Raw genomic sequence first — 12,340 nt, 5'->3', positions numbered from 1 at the left:
GAGGTGATGAGGTTATGGACGGTCTGGGAGATGATGGTTTGGTGGTGGGGGGTGGGGTCATGGTCAAGGGGGCAGTAGGAGGAGGTATCTGCGAGCTCGTGTTTGGCCTCAGCGGTGTAGAGGTCGGTGCGCCAAACTACTACCGTGCCTCCCTTGTCTGCTGGTTTGATAGTGAGGTTGGGGTTGCAACGGAGGGAGTGTGGGGCTGCGCGTTCCGAGGGTGAGAGGTTGGAGTGGGTGAGTGGGGTGGGGGAGTTCAGGTGGCGGTTAATATCGCGGCGGCAGTTGGCTATGAAGAGGTCGAGGGCAGGTAGGAGGCCAGCACGGGGTGTCCAGGTGGATGGGGTGTGTTGGAGGCGGGAGAAGGGGTCGACAGAGGGTGGGCGAGAGTCTTGGTTAAAGAAGTAGGCACGGCGGCGAAGGCGGCGGAAGAATTGTTCGATGTCACGCCGCGTGTTGAACTCATTAATCCGGGAGCGTAGGGGAATGAAGGTGAGGCCTCTGCTGAGGGTCATGAGTATGACCCATTTTAACATGCTCACAATATATATTCAATATCTCTTATTTAAATAAAATCCCTTCTTAATCAAGATCCCTTAAGAATGTTGGAATTGTTTTATGACATGTCTAAGATACCAAATCTGTGAATTCACCGCACTCTAAATTGAATGCATTTACCTTGTTTTATTAATGCAGCTGAGAAACGTTCATATTATTCTATGAGGCAGACCATCAGCAATGTTTAGCCTTACCATGTACAGCTCTTCCACTAAAGTTGTACAAATGACGAGGAGAATCTCCAGGGAAACCTGTCCTGTCCTTTTTGCAAATTGTTTCTTACTTACACTTTATTAGTTTGCAATTCCTCCTGTGTCCACTGGCAACATTAATTTATTATGCCATGAAAGTGAGTGATATCTGCTACTTGTTAAGATCTATTTCAACAGCAGTTAAAAAAAAAGCAGAGGCCATGGATTCTATTTGCATTTTTAGCTCTATTTGTGCATTAAATTGCTGGCCTTTTAAATCTTGAATAAAAGATATAGTACTTTTAATTGACTAGAGGGCACACACTGTGTCACATGCAAAAGTAGATCAAGCAGTTCATGGAGTATACAGCCCTATAAAGGCAATTCCTTTAGCATGGACTGACATTCAGTTGACTTTCAAGATATAAGGTATGATTTGTGAGTTTTCATTTTTGAATCTCATTTTATTTCAATTGTTACAAATTGTAAGAAATTTATGTTTTGACACTGTATCTTTAATTTAGAGTAAACTTGAAAAATTAAGGAGGCCATGTAATTTGTTCTGAATTCTGTCTGATCAGCTTGATGTTCTCACCACCAGCATTTTCTTCTGACTGTGGGTAAGCCATTAATCTAAAGTTTCACAGGGTGGTTTTGGAATGTCAGATTTTATGAATGCTGTACTTTAAATGATCATTTAATGGAGTTAAAAAGGTAGTGGAATAAATTAATTACCTGGATACAAGATCGACATGATTCTTTATTGCAGTGGCAATAGGCTTTGAGAGTATCAAGTTACAGGATTTGTTAAGATATCTGTAAAACTCACACAGAAAGGGAATGTGCATATGCAAGTTGAGAGAGAACAGAGTAATTAAGGCACCTCAAATGTAGAAAATGCTATCATTATTTACTATAAGGGAAAAAGGTGAGAGTCCTGGCAGAGATTAAATGAACCAGGTTTAAATGTGGTTGGAATATTAGCTTAACTTTGACTAGAAAGGTGACCTTCAATCAGCATGAAAGTCAGTCCTGGGCTTGGATGCTGCCTAACCGGCAAGGTTAAGAAAAGTAGGCTCTTTGGAGTAGGTATAGCTTTGGATCGGTTTTTGGAGAATACATGTCCACTTAAGGGACATTTAAATCAATGGAGGGAAACTTTTGGTCATTTTAGTACTTGACTCAGAAAAACCTTTCTGTAAGGAGGAGCAAATCACTGCAGATGCTGGAATCTGTACTGAAAACAACAAATGCTGGAAATCCCTGCAGGTCAGGCAGCATCCATAGAGAGAGAGAGCAAGTTAATGTTTCAAGTCTAGATGATTGTTTGTCAGAACTGAGGTGAATGTGAGGCTGGTGGTGGTGTAGAGTGTTGGGGGAGAAAAGATATTGATAGTTCAGATTAAGTGATCAGAATATGAGAATGATAGAACAATGTTGTGTCTAACTGCCAGGCTTGAAAGAACAGACAGTCCCACTGGGATGGGAGGAGGGGGGAGAGACATGGTGACAGAGAATGTAACATATAAGGCTGAAAGAAAGGGAAGAAATGGGAGTTGGTTTATAATTTGAAGTTGTTAAACTCAATATTAAATCCAGAAGTTCAATCTGGATTTTAAGTTGCATGCAAAAAAAAGTATTCAGTTAATATTATTCCTTTCTGTTTGTTTCAACAAAAACCTGAAAACTTGCAACCTTGTCATTTGATCCTTGCACTAAGTCACTGGAAGTTTAAATATCTTTTCAAAACTTATCAGTCTCTACAGGGTTCATAGTAATGTGTAATAATTTATTCCATCTGTAGTTTTTAAAGTCTTTAGCACCTTCTTAAGGTGGGCGAATGGGTAAAAATTACAAGATTAGAATACCATTTGTCATCTGAAGGATTATCTTTCAATGGGTCACCCCAAATACATGAGCAGTGCAGTACACATATCCTCATTTAAACAAAAGAATCTTAACTCCTAATAGTTGATGAAAACACCACAGTCCTCCAAACCACCTTCTCTTTATTAAGACATGACCCCATTTTCCAGAATATTGTGTTCGCTTTTCACTTACTGAATAGTTTTGAGCAAGCATTAGCAAGCAAGGGATTGAAATCACCTTAACTTTTATCCACTTGATGCAATTTAATAGGAAAAACACAAGTAAGTGTTTGAACTAGTTATGAGTCACCAGAGAAGTGGTAATCCATCAGATATAGTGTTGTAAACTTTTAACATTTTTAGGCCCTGCGCTAATTGGTCCAAATTTGGTTTAATTATAAAGAAATGTGAAATGGACTAATTCAAAGTGCTTTGAATCTTCACCTTATTCCTGTTTTAATTCACACTGAATGTTATCTTACTGTGTTGCATTACTACAAAGCTTGTTAATGATCACAGTATCGTTTTCTTAAAATTAGTCCTTACATCTATTATATTGATTTAACTTTTAATTTTCTTTATGAATCTCTTAAATAATTATGGAATGGTTGAATGCAAGCTGTTTTTTAAAAAGAAAATATGTTCTTGCTGATGTTCTTTCAAGTCATACTAAAATTTATCCATCATTTATTACCTCATGCCACCTCTTAAGTCCCAAAATCAGCCAAAATGTTGGGATATAGGATATCAGAATATAGTTGTCAAACAGTATAGGTAGAAGTTTGGTCTTCACTTCTGCTGGCAGTCATGGCTAAACATGAGAAGGGTATAGGGCTGTAAGCCCACCCATCCTGATGAAAAGGCCCAAATCAGAAGGTTCATGATTCGCATTGTGAGCAAAGTGCTATAAAGCAACCTGTTATTTTAAAATTTTTCGTTCTATAACTAACATCTAAAGTTAATTTTTAAAATTGTCCAGAAAGGGGGGAAGCCAAGATGGCGGCATCCTGTTAGGATTGCATTTGCTGGCCTCTACGATACAACACCAACCCGACAGAGCCAGGACTCATCCCGAACACTTTGCTGTGAGTAAAAACACAGTAAAAGAGCTAGAAACCTGAAAAAAAACTCTACCTATCTTTGTCCTGGCAGCTGGAGAATGCCAAAGAGAGGAGAAGCTCACCCAGGGCCGGGACCGGGGCCATGGCCCAGCCCTCTGAAGCAGTGAACTTGCTTACTCACCAAACCCTGGTTGAGGAGCTGGCCAAATCTTGCGAGGTTCTGGGGAGGCAGATCCAGGAAAAAATCGAGGAGAAGCTAGCTCCTGTATCTGCTGTGCTGCAAGACTGGGAAAAAGGACCAATGAGCTCGAGCACCAGGCTGCAGGCGTAGAGGCAGAGACTGACTCCTCCCAGAGCCAGATTGAAGCCCTGGAAACACAGGTCCAGGGTCTGTTGGATCTGATAGACGATCTTGAAAACAGAGGCAGAAGAAAGAACCTGTGCAATGTTGGCATAGCGGAGGGGACGGAAGGTGAGCATCGGTGGAGTTCTTTGAGAAGTATTTCCTGGAGTTCCTTGGTTTGGAGGTTGAGAAGGGAAGTATAACAATTGAAAGAGCCCACCGGATAACGACCCAAAACCCAGGTGCAGATTAGTGCCCACACCCTGTCCTGGTAAGGTTCCATCATTATAAAGACAAGCAGAGGGTCATGGAAGCCTCTAGAGCCCAGGGGAGGGGTTCGAGGGCATTGGTATGTGGCGGCTCCAGGGTCATGTTTTTTTCAAGACTTCTTGGTGGCAGTGGTCTGGAAAAGAAAGTCCTATAATGACATCAAGAGGAGATTGAGAGAGCTTGGGATCCAGTATTCTCTAAGATATCCAGTGGTGCTTCAGATCAATCATAATGGATCCATATATTTGTCCTACTTGCCAGAGAAAGCGAAGGACTTTGTGGACTCGTTGACTTCAGTCGAACGGCCGAATAGGCATAGAGGGCAGAGCTGATTGGGTTTGCTCTTCTTTAAAAAGGATTTGGTGGAGTCTCCTTTCTGGTAATAATTTGTGTGAAATGATGTCTGGGATGGATAGAGTATTTATCTTTAATTAGATTCCCTACAGTGCAGAAACAGGCCCTTCTGCCCAACAAGTCCACACCGACCGTCCGAAGAGTAACCCACCCGGACCCATTTCCCTCTGACTAATGCACCTTGCACTATGGGCAATTCACCTAACCTAGACATTTTTGGACTGTAGGAAGAAACCGGAGCACCCAGAGGAAACCGACTCAGATACAGGGAGAATGTACAAACTCCACACAGACAGTCACCCAAGGCTGGAATTGAACCTGGGACCCTCGTGCTATGAGGCAGCAGTGTTAACCACTGAGCCACTGTGTCACCCTGAAGCTCTAAGTCAGAGTTAAGGGATGGGTGATACATTTATTTTTAGTTTGCTTGTTTATAGTAGTAACCTTGCTTGGTGTTTTTTTTCTCTACTGGGTGGTCGGTGTTTGTGGGTATGACTGTAGGTGGTAGGAGTTAAGAGAGCAGCTGGGATGGTTAATAGGGTTGTAGGATGTGTTGGTACACCCTTTGAATGGGGGTGAATTCCTCAAATTAGTGCCTTTGGTGACTTTATGTTTTTCTGTTTTTGCTGTACATAGTTTTTGTAAGTTTTGCAGGTTTGTTGGCCGTAGTTATTTTAGTCTGTGTAGTTTTTGGGTTTTGTGGATTCTTTTGCATTAAAGCTCAGTGATATATAGTTCAGGTTCTTCCTCTCTGGAGTCTAAATGGTGTTATAGAAGGTTATGGCTAAGGACGTGTTTTAGAGGTACACCTGGAATGTTAAGGGGAGTCATTCACCTGTCAAGAGGAAGAAGATACTTTTCAGCCTTGAAAGGGAGAGGGTGGGTGTTGCCTTATTACAAGAAGCACACTTGGATGATGCAGAGCATTTGAAGCTGCAATAGAATGGGTATGACTGGGTTTATTTTTCATCTTTCAATATGAGGAATAGAGGGGTGGCCATTTTAGTTAGAAAGAATCTCCCATTTAAGTTATTAGAGTGTATTAAAGACACACACGGGAGATTTGTAATCCTTAAAGCTTTGATGCATGGGGAAGATACGGAATCTTAAATGTTTACTGTCCCCTGACCCATCCTCTTAAATTCTTGACAGATGCACATTCTAGACTGGTTAATCTTGCATCTCAATATATCAACATAAGAGGGATTTTCAATTGTCTCATATATCCTACGGTAGACAGATTGCCCAAAGGCCTGCCGATACCTCCGTTGCGATCTAAACAATTAAGGGATCTGTGTGCTTAATTGGAGTTGGGAGATGTTTGGAGACATCTTCATCCTACTGGCAGGGACTTCATGTTCTATTTGAACCCACATAAATGCCATACCAGGATTGATCTTTTTCTGATCCCCACAGCACATCTGGGCTGGAATTCTTTTCAACTGAATTCAAGACTTTTTTTAGATATTAACTCAGACTCAGCCAGTCACCCATCTATCCTTTGGGAAACAGCTAAAGCCTATGCTAGAGGGTTGGTTATTTCCTATTCAGCCAGTGAGAAGCAATGGATGAGTGAGCAGCAATGCTTGTTCGAGGCATGTCTAAAAGTAGCTGAAAAGGTATAGTTTGACAGGCCCTCACTGGATTAAGAGGATCATGGTGCCCCATTTTATACTGCTCTCCAAGCTCACACGGACAGCCAAGAGATTACATTTGCAAGTCAAAGGCTGTTTGAGCCTGGGGATAAGCTGGGCAAGTACCTAGCATATCTTGCTAGGAAAAAGAATGCCACCCAGGCTATTACCTCGATCAGGGAGGACACTGGAAATTTTGACCTACGATTCTAAAAGGATTAATGCAGCATTCCAAATATTTTACTCTGAATTATACCAATCTGAAAGCTGTGAGAGTGGGTGGGTTAGGATGGAGTCTTCTTTTTAAGAATTTGGACCTTCCGGGAGTGACCCCTGAAAAAGAATCTCTCCTCAATGCCCCATTGTCAGAGCAAGAGGTACAAAAGGCTGTGAGGCAGCTCCAGAATGGAAAGGCGCTGGGCTCTGTCGGGCTCCCCAATGAGTTCTATAAGGAATTTGTTAGTATATTGTCAGGGCTGATGCTTAGTATGTTTAATGATTCACATAGTTGTGGTCTCCTCCCACCATTTCTGAGAGAGGCGAACATCTCTCTCATTCTTAAAAAGGAAGGCCCCGGAGGACTGTGCTTCCTATAGACCCATTTCACGCTTGAATGTAGACTTCAAAATCCTATCTAAGACTCTGGCATTAAGGCTAGAAACTGTACTGCCTTCCATCATTAAGGAGGACCAGATGGGGTTCATAAAATCCCATAAAATCCTTCAAAATCCTATCTAAGACTCTGGCATTAAGGCTAGAAACTGTGCTACCTTCCATCATTAAGGAGGACCAGATGGGGTTCATAAAAGGTCGCAAATCAACGGATAATGTCAGGAGATTACTTAACATGATCCAAGTATGTCAACAGTGATCTCCTTCAATGCAGAAAAGATAATTTGGCAGGATCGAGTGGCCACATCTTTTTCATACTCTGAAGTGATTTAGCCTGGGAGAGACCTTCATCAGGTGGGTGGAGGTTTTGTATTGTGACCCTCTTGCTGTGGTCTTCATCAATGGTGTATGATCAAGCAATTTTAATATTTGTAGGGGGAGTTGACAGGGCTGTCCCTTGTCACCATTGTTTTTCACATTGGTGATCGAACCAATGGCGGAGGCAATACATGGGGATCCCAATATAACTAGTCCAGTCACATCAGTTCACATTGTATGCGGATGACGTTCTTGTCTTCTCATCAAACCCAACAGTCTCAGTGCCACACCTGATATAATGCATCAATTTAGTTGGTGGCTTCTTGGGTTATAAGATCAATTTTGTGAAGTCAGAGGCAGCGCCCATGGGTAGTCTCCCGAGAGTGCCTGATACTGAGGGTGGATTTCGGTTCCCCTTGAGATGGTTGCAGGAGGGCTTTCTCTACTTAGGTATATTTATTACTCCCATTTTTGATTGGCTATTTTGCCTATTTATTCGACAGAATTGAGCAGGACCTTCAGAGATGGGAGGCGCTTCCGATCTCTTGGTTAGGTTGGATATCCTTCATTAAAATGAGCATTCTGCCCTGTCTGTTGTATCCTATGCGAATGCTTCCTCTGCTATTTACTAAGCAAACATTGAGAGGACTGAGCAATCGGTTTAGTTCTTTTTCCCAGTATCGCAAGCGGCCCCTAATTAAATTGACTAAATTGCAGTTACCTTACAGACTGGGAGGAATGGGCCTCCCAGGTATCAAAAACTATCAGTTAAGCTCGTTACTGTCTTACATGAATGATTGGGACCAGGGTGACCCTTCACCAACTTTGTTGGACATGGAAGCATCTCAGGCAAGATGCCCCTTTATTAGCTTGCTGTTCTTCGACATAATGAGAACAGTTAAGAAATATTGCCATAACCTAAAAGTCATCAACACTGTCAAGGCGTGGAGGGCAATGTGAGAGGGTGAGGGCAGTATTGCCAAAACATCATTTTTGACATCCATAGTGGTATGCTGGGCTTTCAGCCAGGGATGGTGGACTCTGGGTTTAAACTATGGGCAGCTAGGCACATATCTTGCCTGGTTGATTTATTCGAAGGGGACATATTGATATCCCTTGACAAGTTGGCTCGGAAATATGAATTGCCCAGTAGGGATCTCTTTAGTTTCTTTCAAATTAGAAATTTCATACTTCTAACTGATTCTTAAAGGTCTAATATATAGAGAAGAGAGTGTTGAATGCTGGGGGTCCATTATCTGTTAGCAATGCTTATCATCTACTGGGAGAGGGCCCCTCGTACGAGACCAAACGGCTCTGTAAGGTATGGGAGAGGGAGCTGGACGTTGAGATCTCTTCTGAAATATGGGAGAATATCTGGGAAAATGCAAGAAGGATTTCGACTTGCAACAAGACCCACGCCTTGCAATTGAAGATTCTCCACAGGGTCCATCTGGCCCCAGACTGTCTCGCTAAATTTAAAGTAGGAGAATCTCCAATGTGTCCTAAATGTAAAGTGAGAGTGGGCACGCTTTCTCATTGTCTTTGGTCCTGCCACAGTCTGTGGGCATACTGGAATGGTAGGTGAAATAGAGAAGGCCCTAGGGACAGAGGTGGACATGGATCCGGTATCTCTTCTTTTTGGCTTTGTTAATTCACTCTCATTAGATGCACACAAAAAAAACTTTTCAGGATCCTCACTTTCTGCGCCAGAAAGAACATTCTATTAGGGTGGGTGTTGGAAAATCCCCCCGGGCTGGCGGGCTGGCATAAGCTAGTCATGGAGCACATCCCCTTGGACTTTCCTATAAGTGTGGTGCACCATAATACTGGGAATTTTTATATGATGTGGTGGCCCTTTTTGGACTACCTGGGTACAGATCTGTCTGCCATTCTAATAAGAGCCTTTATATAGCCATGACAATCCTATGTAATGAATCTGGTATCCAGAGGGGAGGAGCTACGAACATATGAAAATGTATAAACTTACGCACTCGATGATCAAGGGCTATTACTTTATTTTGCTGAGCTGTGTTATGGTTATCATTATTATTATTGTTAAGACATTTCTTTTTTACCTTGGTTATTAGTTGATATATATTTATGTAATTAGTGGGTTTGATTTTAACATTAGTTTGAAATGTTTGGTTTTGCATTTATTGTAATATTCAAATCCTTTTGAATAAAAATCCTTTTTTTTAAGAATATATTTTTAGAAAAAAATTGGCCAGGAAAGACTGGGATTCTGTATAAGTTTCACAATGCACCAAGCCGCTCTCCATTTCGCCTCCTCCTGTCCTGGGAATTGACCTTGGGGACAGCAGGATTGGATCAGGATTGCCTACTGATAGGTCAATCCTAATGCTGCAGAGAACCAATCAAAGCTAAGAGGGAGTTTAATCCTCTAAACTCACACAGGTACAAAAGTGAACAGTGACGAAAATTACAATCTGAAAGGAAAATCAAGGGCCCAGAGCTGTAAAGGCAAACCACGCAGTCCTATGTGAGGAGTCGATGGCCACAGCTTGAGCAGTGAGATCCTAGAAGGGATTCTTCTTGGAGAGGAGACACACAGTGAGTGCCTGCTTGGTACGGAATCATGGAAACACTGCTGGAAACAAAGAATAGAAAACTGCGACTGGAGGAGTAAAAAGTCAAACTGGAAGATTATTTTCAACAAGGAGTTGTATTGTGATTGACTGATTGGTAGGGTACCACAAGGAGACTGCCCAGGAAAAGGAATTAACTGAACTCAGTAACTCTTTCAAAGGTTAAGCTCTCTCATCATTAAATTGTCTTCGAGCTGCTCAGAGGGATTTAGCATATTCAGAGCCCAGAACCGTTAGCCTGAGATTCAAATACTCCTGGCCTACCACATTTCTTTCTTTCTATTTTTAACCTAATACCTCGGTGGGCAAGGGGGATTTTGGGTTAATTGTTTGGGCAGTTAGTTAGTGATTTTAAGAATTTGTATCATTCCTATTTCTAAAATGTTGTAAAGTACTTGTCATTAACAATAAAAAGTGATTCTATTTTACCTAAAACAAATGGTGTCAGAAGTTGTGTAACACAATTAGCTTGGGGGAGTAAATTGAAGGATGGGTCAATTGGGCAGAGTTACTGTGATAACTTGGCAAAACTTTCATCATGTTACAGACCTGCAGTTCTCCACTTTGTGCTTGTCTGTGTGATTAATTCAGTGTCTGTGTCAAAACTGAGAAGAGGTGAACAGAGTTGACTGAAGAACAGAAAATGCAGGCAGAGCAATGGATCTATAGATTGGCTACACTTTGCTCAGATAGGGCTTGGAGGCTCATATCTGCCTTTCTAAGTGTTGGCAACTGAGTTCACAAGTTCATAAGATATAGGAGTAGAATTAAGCCATTTGGCCCATTGAGTCTGCTCTGCCATTCGATCATGGCTGATATGCTCCTCACTCCCATTTTCCTGCCTTCTCTCCCAATCCCTTCAACCCATTACTAATTAAAAGTCTGTCTAACCACTCCTTAAAGTTAGTCACTGTCTCAGCATCCACCATACTTTAGGGTAGCAAATTCTACAGATTCAAAACTGTTTGGGAGAAGTAGTTTCCCCTCAACTCTGTTTCAAATTTTTTACCCCTTATGCTAAGACTCTCTTCCATCTCTCGTCCTAGAATGCCCCACAAGAGGAAGCATCCATTCCACATCTATTTAATCCATTTCATTAATCATCTTGATTACCTCCCCTCAGTCTTCTAAATTCCAGAGAGTAGAGGCCTAAACTATTCAATCTCTCTTCATACAACAAATCCCTCATTTCTGGAATGAATCTAGTGAACCTCCTCTGAACTTCTTCCAATGCCACTGCATCTTTCCTCAAATAAGAGGACCAAAACTGTGCACAATATTCCAATTGCGGTCTCACCAATGCCTTGTATAGTTATAACAATACTTCCTTATTTTTATATTCTATTCCTTTAGCTATAAAAGCCACCATTCCATTCACTTTTTTCATTATCTGTTGTACCTGCATGCTAGTTTTCTGTACTCATGAATGAGGACACCCAGATCCCTCTGCATCCCGAAGTCTCTCCCCATTTAGATAATAGGTCATCTTCCTAATTTTTGACCAAAATGCATGACCTCGCACCTATCCACATTAAACACAATTTGACACATTTTGGTCCACTCTCCTAACCTATCTGTATCCATTTGTAAGGTTCTTATTTCCTCATTGCAATTTACGGTCCTGCTTATGGTCCACAAATTTGGCTATGGAGCCTTCTATCCTCGTACCATGTCATTAATGTAGATTGTAAATAGCTGGTGTTCAAGGACTGAATCCTATAGCACCCACTAGTTACATCTTGCCATCCAGAAAAAGACCCATTTATCCCGACTCTCTGTCTTCTGTCCATCTTGGATAGAAGGCTGTTAGAGATAATCAAGTAACAACTTTACCTGGAGACAGGATTTCCCCATTGCCATGGAAAAAATGATACGAGAAACTATTTTTGGGATGATGTTACAGGCTGACCTATAAAGTCAGGAATATTACAGTAAGAGATGGTTGCAGATTTGGCTTTGGATAAGTTGCAGATCGCTGAAAGTCAGAGGAACAGAGAGATAAATATTAGCTAGGCTTTAAGCAGACAAAATTCAGACTTTATCATTCATCATGTTGAATGTAAGTGGGAGCTCAAATTTTGATTGGAGCTGGAATTTCTGAGAGGAAAGATGCTGAAAGATGTACCTACTTTGGAGCTACAAGAAGACATTGATAGTAACCCTGAGAATGAAAGGCAGTTACCCTAAGAGTAGACTAGGTCAAAGCAGCCTGGGTCTATCAAAAATCAAGACAGAGTTGCAGGCTATTAGAAACACAGGGGATTTTCTTATTTATTTAAAGCAAAGTGGCAAAGACTTCTGAGCTTAAGCTGAAAAGTCCACTGTTGTGAAATCTTAAAGGAATGTTGAGTGTCATTTAGTTAAAGCTAATGGAAGATCCATATGAAATACTGTAACAGGGAACATGGTTGAAACCTTGAGGAGAAAATAAAGTGAAATCTAGACAGCTGTGCCATACTTAATTTGATGTGCAGAAATAGACTTAATTTAACCATTAAGAGCTCTTAATTTATGAGGGAAACTGT

Source organism: Chiloscyllium plagiosum, chromosome 3 (genome assembly GCF_004010195.1).
Source record: "Chiloscyllium plagiosum isolate BGI_BamShark_2017 chromosome 3, ASM401019v2, whole genome shotgun sequence".
NCBI classification, from domain to species: domain Eukaryota; kingdom Metazoa; phylum Chordata; class Chondrichthyes; order Orectolobiformes; family Hemiscylliidae; genus Chiloscyllium; species Chiloscyllium plagiosum.
Note: the sequence above shows the minus strand (reverse complement) of the source record.